Source organism: Triturus cristatus, chromosome 1_1, assembly GCF_964204655.1.
Source record: "Triturus cristatus chromosome 1_1, aTriCri1.1, whole genome shotgun sequence".
NCBI classification, from domain to species: Eukaryota; Metazoa; Chordata; class Amphibia; order Caudata; family Salamandridae; genus Triturus; species Triturus cristatus.
This window is the reverse complement of record NC_140579.1, coordinates 1,095,459,124-1,095,476,329: the sequence shown is the minus strand read 5'-3', so window position 1 is coordinate 1,095,476,329 and position 17,206 is coordinate 1,095,459,124.

The following is a 17,206-nucleotide window of genomic DNA, read 5'->3' as shown; positions in this document are numbered from 1 at the left end:
GTTTGCGGGTCTTAGGTAAGGCATCTGGTCGGTATCTTATCTAACTCTTTTTTTATGTTTCTTTGCAGGGCTTCCCCGGCCCGTGCCGTTCCCGTGCAGAGTCGCGCATGGACTGCTTTCCCCGGTATGTATGATGCTGTTTGCGGGTCTTAGGTAAGGCATCTGGTCTGTTTCTTATCTAACTCTTTTTTAAAATGTTTCTTTACAGGGCTTCCCCGGGCCGTGCTGTTCCCGAGCAGCGTCGTGCATGTACTGCTTCCTCCGGTATGTATGATGCTGTTGCGGGTCTTAGGTAATGCATCTGGTCTGTTTCTTATCTAACTCTTTTTTTTAATGTTTCTTTACAGGGCTTCCCCTGGCAGTGCCATTCCCGTGCAGCGTCGTGCATGGAGTGCTTTCCCTGGTATGTATGATGCTGTTTGCGGGTCTTAGGTAAGGCATCTGGTCTGTTTCTTATCTAACTCTTTTTTTTTGTGTTTCTTTACAGGGCTTCCCCGGGCCGTGCCGTTCCCGTGCAGTGTCGTGCATGGAGCGCTTTCCCCGGTATGTATGATGCTGTTTGCGGGTCTTAGGTAAGGCATCTGGTCTGTTTCTTATCTAACTCTTTATTTTTGTGTTTCTTTACAGGGCTTCCCCGGGCCGTGCCGTTCCCGTGCAGCGTCGTGCATGGAGCGCTTTCCCCGGTATGTATGATGCTGTTTGCGGGTCTTAGATAAGGCATTTGGTCTGTTTCTTATCTAACTCTTTTTTTTTATGTTTCTTTACAGGGAATCTCCGGGCTGTGCCGTTCCCGTGCAGCGTCGTGCATGGACTGCTTTCCCCGGTATGTATGATGCTGTTTGCGGGTCTTAGGTAAGGCATCTGGTCTGTTTCTTATCTAACTCTTTTTTTTAATGTTTCTTTACAGGGCTTCCCCGGGCCGTGCCGTTCCCGTGCAGCGTCGTGCATGGACTGCTTTCCCCGGTATGTATGATGCTGTTTGCGGGTCTTAGGTAAGGCATCTGGTCTGTTTCTTATCTAACTCTTTTTTTTAATGTTTCTTTACAGGGCTTCCACGGGCCGGGCCGTTCCCGTGCAGCGTCGTGCATGGAGTGCTTTCCCCGGTATGTATGATGCTGTTTGCGGGTCTTAGGTAAGGCATCTGGTCTGTTTCTTATCTAACTCTTTTTTTTTCTGCTTCTTTACAGGCTTCCCCGTGCCGTGCCGTTCCCGTGCAGCATCGTGCATGTAGCGCTTTCCCCGGTATGAATGATGCTGTTTGCGGGTCTTAGGTAAGGCATCTGGTCTGTTTCTTATCTAACTCTTTTTTTTTTTGTTTCTTTACAGGGCTTCCTCTGGCTGTGCCTTTCCCGTGCAGCGTCGTGCATGGAGCGCTTCCCTGGTATGTATGATGCTGTTTGCGGGTCTTAGGTAAGGCATCTGGTCTGTTTCTTATCTAACTCTTTTTGTTTCTGTTTCTTTACAGGGCTTCCCCTGGCTGTGCCGTTCCCGTGCAGCGTCGTGCATGGAGCGCTTCCCTGGTATGTATGATGCTGTTTGCGGGTCTTAGGTAAGGCATCTGGTCTGTTTCTTATCTAACTCTTTTTTTTTATGTTTCTTTACAGGGCTTCCCCTGGCCGTGCCGTTCCTGTGCAGCGTCGTGCATGGAGTGCTTTCCCCGGTATGTATGATGCTGTTTGCGGGTCTTAGGTAAGGCATCTGGTCTGTTTCTTATCTAACTCTTTTTTTTTGTGTTTCTTTACAGGGCTTCCCCGGGCCGTGCCGTTCCCGTGCAGCGTCGTGCATGGAGCGCTTTCCCCGGTATGTATGATGCTGTTTGCGGGTCTTAGGTAAGGCATCTGATCTGTTTCTTATCTAACTCTTTTTGTTTCTGTTTCTTTACTGGGCTTCCCCGGGCCGTGCCGTTCCCGTGCAGCGTCGTGCAAGTAGCGTTTTCCCCGGTATGTATGATGCTGTTTGCGGGTCTTAGGTAAGGCATCTGGTCTGTATCTTATCTAACTCTTTTTTTTAATGTTTCTTTACAGGGCTTACCCGGGCCGTGCCGTTCCCGTGCATAGTCGTGCATGGACTGCTTTCCCTGGTATGTATGATGCTGTTTGCGGGTCTTAGGTAAGGCATCTGGTCTGTTTCTTATCTAACTCTTTTTTTTATGTTTCTTTACAGGGCTTCCCCGGGCCGTGCCGTTCCCGTGCAGCGTCGTGCATGGAGCGCTTTCCCCGGTATGTATGATGCTGTTTGCGGGTCTTAGGTAAGGCATCTGGCCTGTTTCTTATCTAACTCTTTTTTTAAATGTTTCTTTACAGGGTTTCCCCGGGCCGTGCTGTTCCCGTGCAGCGTCGTGCATGGACTGCTTCCCCCGGTATGTATGATGCTGTTGCGGGTCTTAGGTAAGGCATCTGGTCTGTTTCTTATCTAACTTTTTAAAAATCTTTCTTTACAGGGCTTCCCCTGGTTGTGCCATTCCCGTGCAGCGTCGTGCATGGACTGCTTTCTCCGGTATGTATGATGCTGTTTGCGGGTCTTTGGTAAGGCATCTGGTCTGTTTCTTATCTAACTGTTTTTTTTAATGTTTCTTTACAGGGCTTCCCCGGGCCGTGCCGTTCCCGTGCAGCGTCGTGCATGGAGCGCTTCCCTGGTATGTATGATGCTGTTTGCGGGTCTTAGGTAAGGCATCTGGTCTGTTTCTTATCTAACTCTTTTTTTTTATGTTTCTTTACAGGGCTTCCCCTGGCCGTGCCGTTCCTGTGCAGCGTCGTGCATGGAGTGCTTTCCCCGGTATGTATGATGCTGTGTGCGGGTCTTAGGTAAGGCATCTGGTCTGTTTCTTATCTAACTCTTTTTTTTGTGTTTCTTTACAGGGCTTCCCCGGGCCATGCCGTTCCCGTGCAGCGTCGTGCATGGAGCGCTTTCCCCGGTATGTATGATGCTGTTTGCGGGTCTTAGGTAAGGCATCTGGTCGGTATCTTATCTAACTCTTTTTTTTGTTTCTTTGCAGGGCTTCCCCGGCCCGTGCCGTTCCCGTGCAGAGTCGTGCATGGACTGCTTTCCCCGGTATGTATGATGCTGTTTGCGGGTCTTAGGTAAGGCATCTGGTCTGTTTCTTATCTAACTCTTTTTTAAAATGTTTCTTTACAGGGCTTCCCCGGGCCGTGCTGTTCCCGAGCAGCGTCGTGCATGTACTGCTTCCCCCGGTATGTATGATGCTGTTGCGGGTCTTAGGTAATGTATCTGGTCTGTTTCTTATCTAACTCTTTTTTTTAATGTTTCTTTACAGGGCTTCCCCTGGCAGTGCCATTCCCGTGCAGCGTCATGCATGGAGTGCTTTCCCCGGTATGTATGATGCTGTTTGCGGGTCTTAGGTAAGGCATCTGGTCTGTTTCTTATCTAACTCTTTTTTTTTGTGTTTCTTTACAGGGCTTCCCCGGGCCGTGCCGTTCCCGTGCAGTGTCGTGCATGGAGCGCTTTCCCCGGTATGTATGATGCTGTTTGCGGGTCTTAGGTAAGGCATCTGGTCTGTTTCTTATCTAACTCTTTATTTTTGTGTTTCTTTACAGGGCTTCCCCGGGCCGTGCCGTTCCCGTGCAGCGTTGTGCATGGAGCGCTTTCCCCGGTATGTATGATGCTGTTTGCGGGTCTTAGATAAGGCATTTGGTCTGTTTCTTATCTAACTCTTTTTTTTTATGTTTCTTTACAGGGAATCTCCGGGCTGTGCCGTTCCCGTGCAGCGTCGTGCATGGACTGCTTTCCCTGGTATGTATGATGCTGTTTGCGGGTCTTAGGTAAGGCATCTGGTCTGTTTCTTATCTAACTCTTTTTTTTAATGTTTCTTTACAGGGCTTCCACGGGCCGGGCCGTTCCCGTGCAGCGTCGTGCATGGAGTGCTTTCCCCGGTATGTATGATGCTGTTTGCGGGTCTTAGGTAAGGCATCTGGTCTGTTTCTTATCTAACTCTTTTTTTTCTGCTTCTTTACAGACTTCCCCGGGCCGTGCCGTTCCCATGCAGCGTCGTGGATGTAGCGCTTTCCCCGGTATGTATGATGCTGTTTGCGGGTCTTAGGTAAGGCATCTGGTCTGTTTCTTATCTAACTCTTTTTTTTTTTGTTTCTTTACAGGGCTTCCTCTGGCTGTGCCTTTCCCGTGCAGCGTCGTGCATGGAGCGCTTCCCTGGTATGTATGATGCTGTTGCGGGTCTTAGGTAAGGCATCTGGTCTGTTTCTTATCTAACTCTTTTTTTTAATGTTTCTTTACAGGGCTTCCCCGGGCCGTGCCGTTCCCGTGCAGCGTCGTGCATGGACTGCTTTCCCCGGTATGTATGATGCTGTTTGCGGGTCTTAGGTAAGGCATCTGGTCTGTTTCTTATCTTACTCTTTTTTTTAATGTTTCTTTACAGGGCTTCCATGGGCTGGGCCGTTCCCGTGCAGCGTCGTGCATGGAGTGCTTTCCCCGGAATGTATGATGCTGTTTGCGGGTCTTAGGTAAGGCATCTGGTCTGTTTCTTATCTAACTCTTTTTTTTTCTGCTTCTTTACAGGCTTCCCCGGGCCGTGCCGTTCCCGTGCAGCGTCGTGCATGTAGCGCTTTCCCCGGTATGTATGATGCTGTTTGCGGGTCTTAGGTAAGGCATCTGGTCTGTTTCTTATCTAACTCTTTTTTTTTTTGTTTCTTTACAGGGCTTCCTCTGGCTGTGCCTTTCCCGTGCAGCGTCGTGCATGGAGCGCTTCCCTGGTATGTATGATGCTGTTTGCGGGTCTTAGGTAAGGCATCTGGTCTGTTTCTTATCTAACTCTATTTTTTTATGTTTCTTTACAGGGCTTCCCCTGGCCGTGCCGTTCCTGTGCAGCGTCGTGCATGGAGTGCTTTCCCCGGTATGTATGATGCTGTTTGCGGGTCTTAGGTAAGGCATCTGGTCTGTTTCTTATCTAACTCTTTTTTTTTGTGTTTCTTTACAGGGCTTCCCCGGGCCGTGCCGTTCCCGTGCAGCGTCGTGCATGGAGCGCTTTCCCCGGTATGTATGATGCTGTTTTCGGGTCTTAGGTAAGGCATCTGATCTGTTTCTTATCTAACTCTTTATTTTTATGTTTCTTTACAGGGCTTCCCCAGGCCGTGCCGTTCCCGTGCAGCGTCGTGCATGGAGCGCTTTCCCCGGTATGTATGATGCTGTTTGCGGGTCTTAGGTAAGGCATCTGGTCTGTTTCTTATCTAACTCTTTTTTAAAATGTTTCTTTACAGGGTTTCCCCGGGCCGTGCTGTTCCCGTGCAGCGTCGTGCATGGAGCGCTTTCCCCGGTATGTATGATGCTGTTGCGGGTCTTAGGTAAGGCATCTGGTCTGTTTCTTATCTAACTCTTTTTTTTAATGTTTCTTTACAGGGCTTCCCCTGGCCGTGCCATTCCCGTGCAGCGTCGTGCATGGAGTGCTTTCCCCGGTATGTATGATGCTGTTTGCGGGTCTTAGGTAAGGCATCTGGTCTGTTTCTTATCTAACTCTTTTTTTTAATGTTTATTTACAGGGCTTCCCCGGGCCGTGCCGTTCCTGTGCAGCATCGTGCATGGAGTGCTTTCCCCGGTATGTATGATGCTGTTTGCGGGTCTTAGGTAAGGCATCTGGTCTGTTTCATATCTAACTCTTTTTTTTGTGTTTCTTTACAGGGCTTCCCCGGGCCATACCGTTCCCGTGCAGCGTCGTGCATGGAGCGCTTTCCCCGGTATGTATGATGCTGTTTGCGGGTCTTAGGTAAGGCATCTGATCTGTTTCTTATCTAACTGTTTATTTTTATGTTTCTTTACAGGGCTTCCCCGGGCCGTGCCGTTCCCGTGCAGCGTCGTGCATGGAGCGCTTTCCCCGGTATGTATGATGCTGTTTGCGGGTTTTAGGTAAGGCATCTGGTCTGTTTCTTATCTAACTCTTTTTGATTCTGTTTCTTTACAGGGCTTCCCCGGGCCGTGCCGTTCCCGTGCAGCGTCGTGCATGGAGCGCTTTCCCCGGTGTGTATGATGCTGTTTGCGGGTCTTAGGTAAGGCATCTGGTCTGTATCTTATCTAACTCTTTTTTTTAATGTTTCTTTACAGGGCTTCCCCGGGCCGTGCCGTTTCCGTGCAGAGTCGTGCATGGACTGCTTTCCCCGGTATGTATGATGCTGTTTGCGGGTCTTAGGTAAGGCATCTGGTCTGTTTCTTATCTAACTCTTTTTTTTAATGTTTCTTTACAGGGCTTCCCCGGGCCGTGCCGTTCCCGTGCAGCGTCTTGCATGGAGCGCTTTCCCCGGTATGTATGATGCTGTTTGTGGGTCTTAGGTAAGGCATCTGGTCTGTTTCTTATCTAACTCTTTTTTTAAATGTTTCTTTACAGGGTTTCCCCGGGCCGTGCTGTTCCCGTGCAGCGTCGTGCATGGACTGCTTCCCCCGGTATGTATGATGCTGTTGCGGGTCTTAGGTAAGGCATCTGGTCTGTTTCGTATCTAACTCTTTTTTTTTCTGCTACTTTACAGGCTTCCCCGGGCCGTGCCGTTCCCGTGCAGCGTCGTGCATGGAGCGCTTTCCCCGGTATGTATGATGCTGTTTGCGGGTCTTAGGTAAGGCATCTGGTCTGTTTCTTATCTAACTCTTTTTTTTTTTGTTTCTTTACAGGGCTTCCCCTGGCTGTGCCGTTCCCGTGCAGCGTCGTGCATGGAGCGCTTCCCTGGTATGTATGATGCTGTTTGCGGGTCTTAGGTAAGGCATCTGGTCTGTTTCTTATCTAACTCTTTTTTTTAATGTTTCTTTAGAGGGCTTCCCCTGGCCGTGCCGTTCCTGTGCAGCGTCGTGCATGGAGTGCTTTCCCCGGTATGTATGATGCTGTTTGCGGGTCTTAGGTAAGGCATCTGGTCTGTTTCTTATCTAACTCTTTTTTTTTGTGTTTCTTTACAGGGCTTCCCCGGGCCGTGCCGTTCCCGTGCAGCGTCGTGCATGGAGCGCTTTCCCCGGTATGTATGATGCTGTTTGCGGGTCTTAGGTAAGGCATCTGATCTGTTTCTTATCTAACTCTTTATTTTTGTGTTTCTTTACAGGGCTTCCCCAGGCCGTGCCGTTCCCGTGCAGCGTCGTGCATGGAGCGCTTTCCCCGGTATGTATGATGCTGTTTGCGGGTTTTAGGTAAGGCATCTGGTCTGTTTCTTATCTAACTCTTTTTGTTTCTGTTTCTTTACAGGGCTTCCCCGGGCCGTGCCGTTCCCGTGCAGCGTCGTGCATGGAGCGCTTTCCCCGGTATGTATGATGCTGTTTGCGGGTCTTAGGTAAGGCATCTGGTCTGTATCTTATCTAATTCTTTTTTTTAATGTTTCTTTACAGGGCTTCCCCGGGCCGTGCCGTTCCCGTGCATAGTCGTGCATGGACTGCTTTCCCTGGTATGTATGATGCTGTTTGCGGGTCTTAGGTAAGGCATCTGGTCTGTTTCTTATCTAACTGTTTTTGTTATGTTTCTTTACAGGGCTTCCCCGGGCCGTGCCGTTCCCGTGCAGCGTCGTGCATGGAGCGCTTTTCCCGGTATGTATGATGCTGTTTGCGGGTCTTAGGTAAGGCATCTGGTCTGTTTCTTATCTAACTCTTTTTTTAAATGTTTCTTTACAGGGTTTCCCCGGGCCGTGCTGTTCCCGTGCAGCGTCGTGCATGGACTGCTTCCCCCGGTATGTATGATGCTGTTTCGGGTCTTAGGTAAGGCATCTGGTCTGTTTCTTATCTAACTCTTTTTTAAAATCTTTCTTTACAGGGCTTCCCCTGGCCGTGCCATTCCCATGCAGCGTCGTGCATGGAGTGCTTTCCCCGGTATGTATGATGCTGTTTGCGGGTCTTAGGTAAGGCATCTGGTCTGTTTCTTATCTAACTCTTTTTTTTAATGTTTCTTTACAGGGCTTCCCCGGGCCGTGCCGTTCCCGTGTAGCGTCGTGCATGGAGCGCTTCCCTGGTATGTATGATGCTGTTTGCGGGTCTTAGGTAAGGCATCTGGTCTGTTTCTTATCTAACTTTTTTTTTATGTTTCTTTACAGGGCTTCCCTTGGCCGTGCCGTTCCTGTGCAGCGTCGTGTATGGAGTGCTTTCCCCGGTATGTATGATGCTGTGTGCGGGTCTTAGGTAAGGCATCTGGTCTGTTTCTTATCTAACTCTTTTTTTTGTGTTTCTTTACAGGGCTTCCCCGGGCCGTGCCGTTCCCGTGCAGCGTCGTGCATGGAGCGCTTTCCCCGGTATGTATGATGCTGTTTTCGGGTCTTAGGTAAGGCATCTGATCTGTTTCTTATCTAACTCTTTATTTTTATGTTTCTTTACAGGGCTTCCCCAGGCCGTGCCGTTCCCGTGCAGCGTCGTGCATGGAGCGCTTTCTCCGGTATGTATGATGCTGTTTGCGGGTCTTAGGTAAGGCATCTGGTCTGTTTCTTATCTAACTCTTTTTTTAAATGTTTCTTTACAGGGTTTCCCCGGGCCGTGCTGTTCCCGTGCAGCATCGTGCATGGACTGCTTTCCCCGGTATGTATGATGCTGTTGCGGGTCTTAGGTAAGGCATCTGGTCTGTTTCTTATCTAACTCTTTTTTTTAATGTTTCTTTACAGGGCTTCCCCTGGCCGTGCCATTCCCGTGCAGCGTCGTGCATGGAGTGCTTTCCCCGGTATGTATGATGCTGTTTGCGGGTCTTAGGTAAGGCATCTGGTCTGTTTCTTATCTAACTCTTTTTTTTAATGTTTCTTTACAGGGCTTCCCCGGGCCGTGCCGTTCCCGTGCAGCGTCATGCATGGAGCGCTTCCCTGGTATGTATGATGCTGTTTGCGGGTCTTAGGTAAGGCATCTGGTCTGTTTCTTATCTAACTCTTTTTTTTAATGTTTCTTTACAGGGCTTCCCCTGGCCGTGCCGTTCCTGTGCAGCATCGTGCATGGAGTGCTTTCCCCGGTATGTATGATGCTGTTTGCGGGTCTTAGGTAAGGCATCTGGTCTGTTTCATATCTAACTCTTTTTTTTGTGTTTCTTTACAGGGCTTCCCCGGGCCATACCGTTCCCGTGCAGCGTCGTGCATGGAGCGCTTTCCCCGGTATGTATGATGCTGTTTGCGGGTCTTAGGTAAGGCATCTGATCTGTTTCTTATCTAACTGTTTATTTTTATGTTTCTTTACAGGGCTTCCCCGGGCCGTGCCGTTCCCGTGCAGCGTCGTGCATGGAGCGCTTTCCCCGGTATGTATGATGCTGTTTGCGGGTTTTAGGTAAGGCATCTGGTCTGTTTCTTATCTAACTCTTTTTGTTTCTGTTTCTTTACAGGGCTTCCCCTGGCCGTGCCGTTCCCGTGCAGCGTCGTGCATGTAGCGCTTTCCCCGGTGTGTATGATGCTGTTTGCGGGTCTTAGGTAAGGCATCTGGTCTGTTTCTTATCTAACTGTTTTTTTTAATGTTTCTTTGCAGGGCTTCCCCGGGCCGTGCCGTTCCCGTGCAGCGTCGTGCATGGAGCGCTTCCCTGGTATTTATGATGCTGTTTGCGGGTCTTAGGTAAGGCATCTGGTCTGTTTCTTATCTAACTCTTTTTTTTAATGTTTCTTTACAGGGCTTCCCCTGGCCGTGCCGTTCCTGTGCAGCGTCGTGCATGGAGTGCTTTCCCCGGTATGTATGATGCTGTGTGCGGGTCTTAGGTAAGGCATCTGGTCTGTTTCTTATCTAACTCTTTTTTGTGTGTTTCTTTGCAGGGCTTCCCCGGCCCGTGCCGTTCCCGTGCAGAGTCGTGCATGGACTGCTTTCCCCGGTATGTATGATGCTGTTTGCGGGTCTTAGGTAAGGCATCTGGTCTGTTTCTTATCTAACTCTATTTTTTTATGTTTCTTTACAGGGCTTCCCCTGGCCGTGCCGTTCCTGTGCAGCGTCGTGCATGGAGTGCTTTCCCCGGTATGTATGATGCTGTTTGCCGGTCTTAGGTAAGGCATCTGGTCTGTTTCTTATCTAACTCTTTTTTTTTGTGTTTCTTTACAGGGCTTCCCCGGGTCGTGCCGTTCCCGTGCAGCGTCGTGCATGGAGCGCTTTCCCCGGTATGTATGATGCTGTTTTCGGGTCTTAGGTAAGGCATCTGATCTGTTTCTTATCTAACTCTTTATTTTTATGTTTCTTTACAGGGCTTCCCCAGGCCGTGCCGTTCCCGTGCAGCGTCGTGCATGGAGTGCTTTCCCCGGTATGTATGATGCTGTTTGCGGGTCTTAGGTAAGGCATCTGGTCTGTTTCTTATCTAACTCTTTTTTTTCTGCTTCTTTACAGGCTTCCCCGGGCCGTGCCGTTCCCGTGCAGCGTCGTGCATGTAGCGCTTTCCCCGGTATGTATGATGCTGTTTGCGGGTCTTAGGTAAGGCATCTGGTCTGTTTCTTATCTAACTCTTTTTTTTTTTGTTTCTTTACAGGGCTTCCTCTGGCTGTGCCTTTCCCGTGCAGCGTCGTGCATGGAGCGCTTCCCTGGTATGTATGATGCTGTTTGCGGGTCTTAGGTAAGGCATCTGGTCTGTTTCTTATCTAACTCTATTTTTTTATGTTTCTTTACAGGGCTTCCCCTGGCCGTGCCGTTCCTGTGCAGCGTCGTGCATGGAGTGCTTTCCCCGGTATGTATGATGCTGTTTGCGGGTCTTAGGTAAGGCATCTGGTCTGTTTCTTATCTAACTCTTTTTTTTTGTGTTTCTTTACAGGGCTTCCCCGGGCCGTGCCGTTCCCGTGCAGCGTCGTGCATGGAGCGCTTTCCCCGGTATGTATGATGCTGTTTTCGGGTCTTAGGTAAGGCATCTGATCTGTTTCTTATCTAACTCTTTATTTTTATGTTTCTTTACAGGGCTTCCCCAGGCCGTGCCGTTCCCGTGCAGCGTCGTGCATGGAGCGCTTTCCCCGGTATGTATGATGCTGTTTGCGGGTCTTAGGTAAGGCATCTGGTCTGTTTCTTATCTAACTCTTTTTTTAAATGTTTCTTTACAGGGTTTCCCCGGGCCGTGCTGTTCCCGTGCAGCGTCGTGCATGGACTGCTTTCCCCGGTATGTATGATGCTGTTGCGGGTCTTAGGTAAGGCATCTGGTCTGTTTCTTATCTAACTCTTTTTTTTAATGTTTCTTTACAGGGCTTCCCCTGGCCGTGCCATTCCCGTGCAGCGTCGTGCATGGAGTGCTTTCCCCGGTATGTATGATGCTGTTTGCGGGTCTTAGGTAAGGCATCTGGTCTGTTTCTTATCTAACTCTTTTTTTTAATGTTTATTTACAGGGCTTCCCCGGGCCGTGCCGTTCCTGTGCAGCATCGTGCATGGAGTGCTTTCCCCGGTATGTATGATGCTGTTTGCGGGTCTTAGGTAAGGCATCTGGTCTGTTTCATATCTAACTCTTTTTTTTGTGTTTCTTTACAGGGCTTTCCCGGGCCATACCGTTCCCGTGCAGCGTCGTGCATGGAGCGCTTTCCCCGGTATGTATGATGCTGTTTGCGGGTCTTAGGTAAGGCATCTGATCTGTTTCTTATCTAACTGTTTATTTTTATGTTTCTTTAGAGGGCTTCCCCGGGCCGTGCCGTTCCCGTGCAGCGTCGTGCATGGAGCGCTTTCCCCGGTATGTATGATGCTGTTTGCGGGTTTTAGGTAAGGCATCTGGTCTGTTTCTTATCTAACTCTTTTTGATTCTGTTTCTTTACAGGGCTTCCCCGGGCCGTGCCGTTCCCGTGCAGCGTCGTGCATGGAGCGCTTTCCCCGGTGTGTATGATGCTGTTTGCGGGTCTTAGGTAAGGCATCTGGTCTGTATCTTATCTAACTCTTTTTTTTAATGTTTCTTTACAGGGCTTCCCCGGGCCGTGCCGTTTCCGTGCAGAGTCGTGCATGGACTGCTTTCCCCGGTATGTATGATGCTGTTTGTGGGTCTTAGGTAAGGCATCTGGTCTGTTTCTTATCTAACTCTTTTTTTAAATGTTTCTTTACAGGGTTTCCCCGGGCCGTGCTGTTCCCGTGCAGCGTCGTGCATGGACTGCTTCCCCCGGTATGTATGATGCTGTTGCGGGTCTTAGGTAAGGCATCTGGTCTGTTTCGTATCTAACTCTTTTTTTTTCTGCTACTTTACAGGCTTCCCCGGGCCGTGCCGTTCCCGTGCAGCGTCGTGCATGGAGCGCTTTCCCCGGTATGTATGATGCTGTTTGCGGGTCTTAGGTAAGGCATCTGGTCTGTTTCTTATCTAACTCTTTTTTTTTTTGTTTCTTTACAGGGCTTCCCCTGGCTGTGCCGTTCCCGTGCAGCGTCGTGCATGGAGCGCTTCCCTGGTATGTATGATGCTGTTTGCGGGTCTTAGGTAAGGCATCTGGTCTGTTTCTTATCTAACTCTTTTTTTTAATGTTTCTTTAGAGGGCTTCCCCTGGCCGTGCCGTTCCTGTGCAGCGTCGTGCATGGAGTGCTTTCCCCGGTATGTATGATGCTGTTTGCGGGTCTTAGGTAAGGCATCTGGTCTGTTTCTTATCTAACTCTTTTTTTTTGTGTTTCTTTACAGGGCTTCCCCGGGCCGTGCCGTTCCCGTGCAGCGTCGTGCATGGAGCGCTTTCCCCGGTATGTATGATGCTGTTTGCGGGTCTTAGGTAAGGCATCTGATCTGTTTCTTATCTAACTCTTTATTTTTGTGTTTCTTTACAGGGCTTCCCCAGGCCGTGCCGTTCCCGTGCAGCGTCGTGCATGGAGCGCTTTCCCCGGTATGTATGATGCTGTTTGCGGGTTTTAGGTAAGGCATCTGGTCTGTTTCTTATCTAACTCTTTTTGTTTCTGTTTCTTTACAGGGCTTCCCCGGGCCGTGCCGTTCCCGTGCAGCGTCGTGCATGGAGCGCTTTCCCCGGTATGTATGATGCTGTTTGCGGGTCTTAGGTAAGGCATCTGGTCTGTATCTTATCTAATTCTTTTTTTTAATGTTTCTTTACAGGGCTTCCCCGGGCCGTGCCGTTCCCGTGCATAGTCGTGCATGGACTGCTTTCCCTGGTATGTATGATGCTGTTTTCGGGTCTTAGGTAAGGCATCTGATCTGTTTCTTATCTAACTCTTTATTTTTATGTTTCTTTACAGGGCTTCCCCAGGCCGTGCCGTTCCCGTGCAGCGTCGTGCATGGAGCGCTTTCCCCGGTATGTATGATGCTGTTTGCGGGTCTTAGGTAAGGCATCTGGTCTGTTTCTTATCTAACTCTTTTTTTAAATGTTTCTTTACAGGGTTTCCCCGGGCCGTGCTGTTCCCGTGCAGCATCGTGCATGGACTGCTTTCCCCATTATGTATGATGCTGTTGCGGGTCTTAGGTAAGGCATCTGGTCTGTTTCTTATCTAACTCTTTTTTTTAATGTTTCTTTACAGGGCTTCCCCTGGCCGTGCCATTCCCGTGCAGCGTCGTGCATGGAGTGCTTTCCCCGGTATGTATGATGCTGTTTGCGGGTCTTAGGTAAGGCATCTGGTCTGTTTCTTATCTAACTCTTTTTTTTAATGTTTCTTTACAGGGCTTCCCCGGGCCGTGCCGTTCCCGTGCAGCGTCATGCATGGAGCGCTTCCCTGGTATGTATGATGCTGTTTGCGGGTCTTAGGTAAGGCATCTGGTCTGTTTCTTATCTAACTCTTTTTTTTAATGTTTCTTTACAGGGCTTCCCCTGGCCGTGCCGTTCCTGTGCAGCATCGTGCACGGAGTGCTTTCCCCGGTATGTATGATGCTGTTTGCGGGTCTTAGGTAAGGCATCTGGTCTGTTTCATATCTAACTCTTTTTTTTGTGTTTCTTTACAGGGCTTCCCCGGGCCATACCGTTCCCGTGCAGCGTCGTGCATGGAGCGCTTTCCCCGGTATGTATGATGCTGTTTGCGGGTCTTAGGTAAGGCATCTGATCTGTTTCTTATCTAACTGTTTATTTTTATGTTTCTTTACAGGGCTTCCCCGGGCCGTGCCGTTCCCGTGCAGCGTCGTGCATGGAGCGCTTTCCCCGGTATGTATGATGCTGTTTGCGGGTTTTAGGTAAGGCATCTGGTCTGTTTCTTATCTAACTCTTTTTGTTTCTGTTTCTTTACAGGGCTTCCCCGGGCCGTGCCGTTCCCGTGCAGCGTCGTGCATGGAGCGCTTTCCCCGGTGTGTATGATGCTGTTTGCGGGTCTTAGGTAAGGCATCTGGTCTGTTTCTTATCTAACTGTTTTTTTTAATGTTTCTTTGCAGGGCTTCCCCGGGCCGTGCCGTTCCCGTGCAGCATCGTGCATGGAGCGCTTCCCTGGTATTTATGATGCTGTTTGCGGGTCTTAGGTAAGGCATCTGGTCTGTTTCTTATCTAACTCTTTTTTTTAATGTTTCTTTACAGGGCTTCCCCTGGCCGTGCCGTTCCTGTGCAGCGTCGTGCATGGAGTGCTTTCCCCGGTATGTATGATGCTGTGTGCGGGTCTTAGGTAAGGCATCTGGTCTGTTTCTTATCTAACTCTTTTTTGTGTGTTTCTTTGCAGGGCTTCCCCGGCCCGTGCGGTTCCCGTGCAGAGTCGTGCATGGACTGCTTTCCCCGGTATGTATGATGCTGTTTGCGGGTCTTAGGTAAGGCATCTGGTCTGTTTCTTATCTAACTCTTTTTTAAAATGTTTCTTTACAGGGCTTCCCCGGGCCGTGCTGTTCCCGAGCAGCGTCGTGCATGTACTGCTTCCCCCGGTATGTATGATGCTGTTGCGGGTCTTAGGTAATGCATCTGGTCTGTTTCTTATCTAACTCTTTTTTTTAATGTTTCTTTACAGGGCTTCCCCTGGCAGTGCCATTCCCGTGCAGCGTCGTGCATGGAGTGCTTTCCCCGGTATGTATGATGCTGTTTGCGGGTCTTAGGTAAGGCATCTGGTCTGTTTCTTATCTAACTCTTTTTTTTTGTGTTTCTTTACAGGGCTTCCCCGGGCCGTGCCGTTCCCGTGCAGTGTCGTGCATGGAGCGCTTTCCCCGGTATGTATGATGCTGTTTGCGGGTCTTAGGTAAGGCATCTGGTCTGTTTCTTATCTAACTCTTTATTTTTGTGTTTCTTTACAGGGCTTCCCCGGGCCGTGCCGTTCCTGTGCAGCGTCGTGCATGGAGCGCTTTCCCCGGTATGTATGATGCTGTTTGCGGGTCTTAGATAAGGCATTTGGTCTGTTTCTTATCTAACTCTTTTTTTTTATGTTTCTTTACAGGGAATCTCCGGGCTGTGCCGTTCCCGTGCAGCGTCGTGCATGGACTGCTTTCCCTGGTATGTATGATGCTGTTTGCGGGTCTTAGGTAAGGCATCTGGTCTGTTTCTTATCTAACTCTTTTTTTTAATGTTTCTTTACAGGGCTTCCCCGGGCCGTGCCGTTCCCGTGCAGCGTCGTGCATGGACTGCTTTCCCCGGTATGTATGATGCTGTTTGCGGGTCTTAGGTAAGGCATCTGGTCTGTTTCTTATCTAACTCTTTTTTTTAATGTTTCTTTACAGGGCTTCCACGGGCCGGGCCGTTCCCATGCAGCGTCGTGCATGGAGTGCTTTCCCCGGTATGTATGATGCTGTTTGCGGGTCTTAGGTAAGGCATCTGGTCTGTTTCTTATCTAACTCTTTTTTTTTCTGCTTCTTTACAGACTTCCCCGGGCCGTGCCGTTCCCGTGCAGCGTCGTGGATGTAGCGCTTTCCCCGGTATGTATGATGCTGTTTGCGGGTCTTAGGTAAGGCATCTGGTCTGTTTCTTATCTAACTCTTTTTTTTTTTGTTTCTTTACAGGGCTTCCTCTGGCTGTGCCTTTCCCGTGCAGCGTCGTGCATGGAGCGCTTCCCTGGTATGTATGATGCTGTTTGCGGGTCTTAGGTAAGGCATCTGGTCTGTTTCTTATCTAACTCTATTTTTTTATGTTTCTTTACAGGGCTTCCCCTGGCCGTGCCGTTCCTGTGCAGCGTCGTGCATGGAGTGCTTTCCCCGGTATGTATGATGCTGTTTGCGGGTCTTAGGTAAGGCATCTGGTCTGTTTATTATCTAACTCTTTTTTTTTGTGTTTCTTTACAGGGCTTCCCCGGGCCGTGCCGTTCCCGTGCAGCATCGTGCATGGAGCGCTTTCCCCGGTATGTATGATGCTCTTTTCGGGTCTTAGGTAAGGCATCTGATCTGTTTCTTATCTAACTCTTTATTTTTATGTTTCTTTACAGGGCTTCCCCAGGCCGTGCCGTTCCTGTGCAGCGTCGTGCATGGAGCGCTTTCCCCGGTATGTATGATGCTGTTTGCTGGTCTTAGGTAAGGCATCTGGTCTGTTTCTTATCTAACTCTTTTTTTAAATGTTTCTTTACTGGGTTTCCCCGGGCCGTGCTGTTCCCGTGCAGCGTCGTGCATGGACTGCTTTCCCCAGTATGTATGATGCTGTTGCGGGTCTTAGGTAAGGCATCTGGTCTGTTTCTTATCTAACTCTTTTTTTTAATGTTTCTTTACAGGGCTTCCCCGGGCCGTGCCGTTCCCGTGCAGCGTCGTGCATGGACTGCTTTCCCCGGTATGTATGATGCTGTTTGCGGGTCTTAGGTAAGGCATCTGGTCTGTTTCTTATCTAACTCTTTTTTTTAATGTTTCTTTACAGGGCTTCCATGGGCCGGGCCGTTCCCGTGCAGCGTCGTGCATGGAGTGCTTTCCCCGGTATGTATGATGCTGTTTGCGGGTCTTAGGTAAGGCATCTGGTCTGTTTCTTATCTAACTCTTTTTTTTTCTGCTTCTTTACAGGCTTCCCCGGGCCGTGCCGTTCCCGTGCAGCGTCGTGCATGTAGCGCTTTCCCCGGTATGTATGATGCTGTTTGCGGGTCTTAGGTAAGGCATCTGGTCTGTTTCTTATCTAACTCTTTTTTTTTTTGTTTCTTTACAGGGCTTCCTCTGGCTGTGCCTTTCCCGTGCAGCGTCGTGCATGGAGCGCTTCCCTGGTATGTATGATGCTGTTTGCGGGTCTTAGGTAAGGCATCTGGTCTGTTTCTTATCTAACTCTATTTTTTTATGTTTCTTTACAGGGCTTCCCCTGGCCGTGCCGTTCCTGTGCAGCGTCGTGCATGGAGTGCTTTCCCCGGTATGTATGATGCTGTTTGCGGGTCTTAGGTAAGGCATTTGGTCTGTTTCTTATCTAACTCTTTTTTTTTGTGTTTCTTTACAGGGCTTCCCCGGGCCGTGCCGTTACCGTGCAGCGTCGTGCATGGAGCGCTTTCCCCGGTATGTATGATGCTGTTTTCGGGTCTTAGGTAAGGCATCTGATCTGTTTCTTATCTA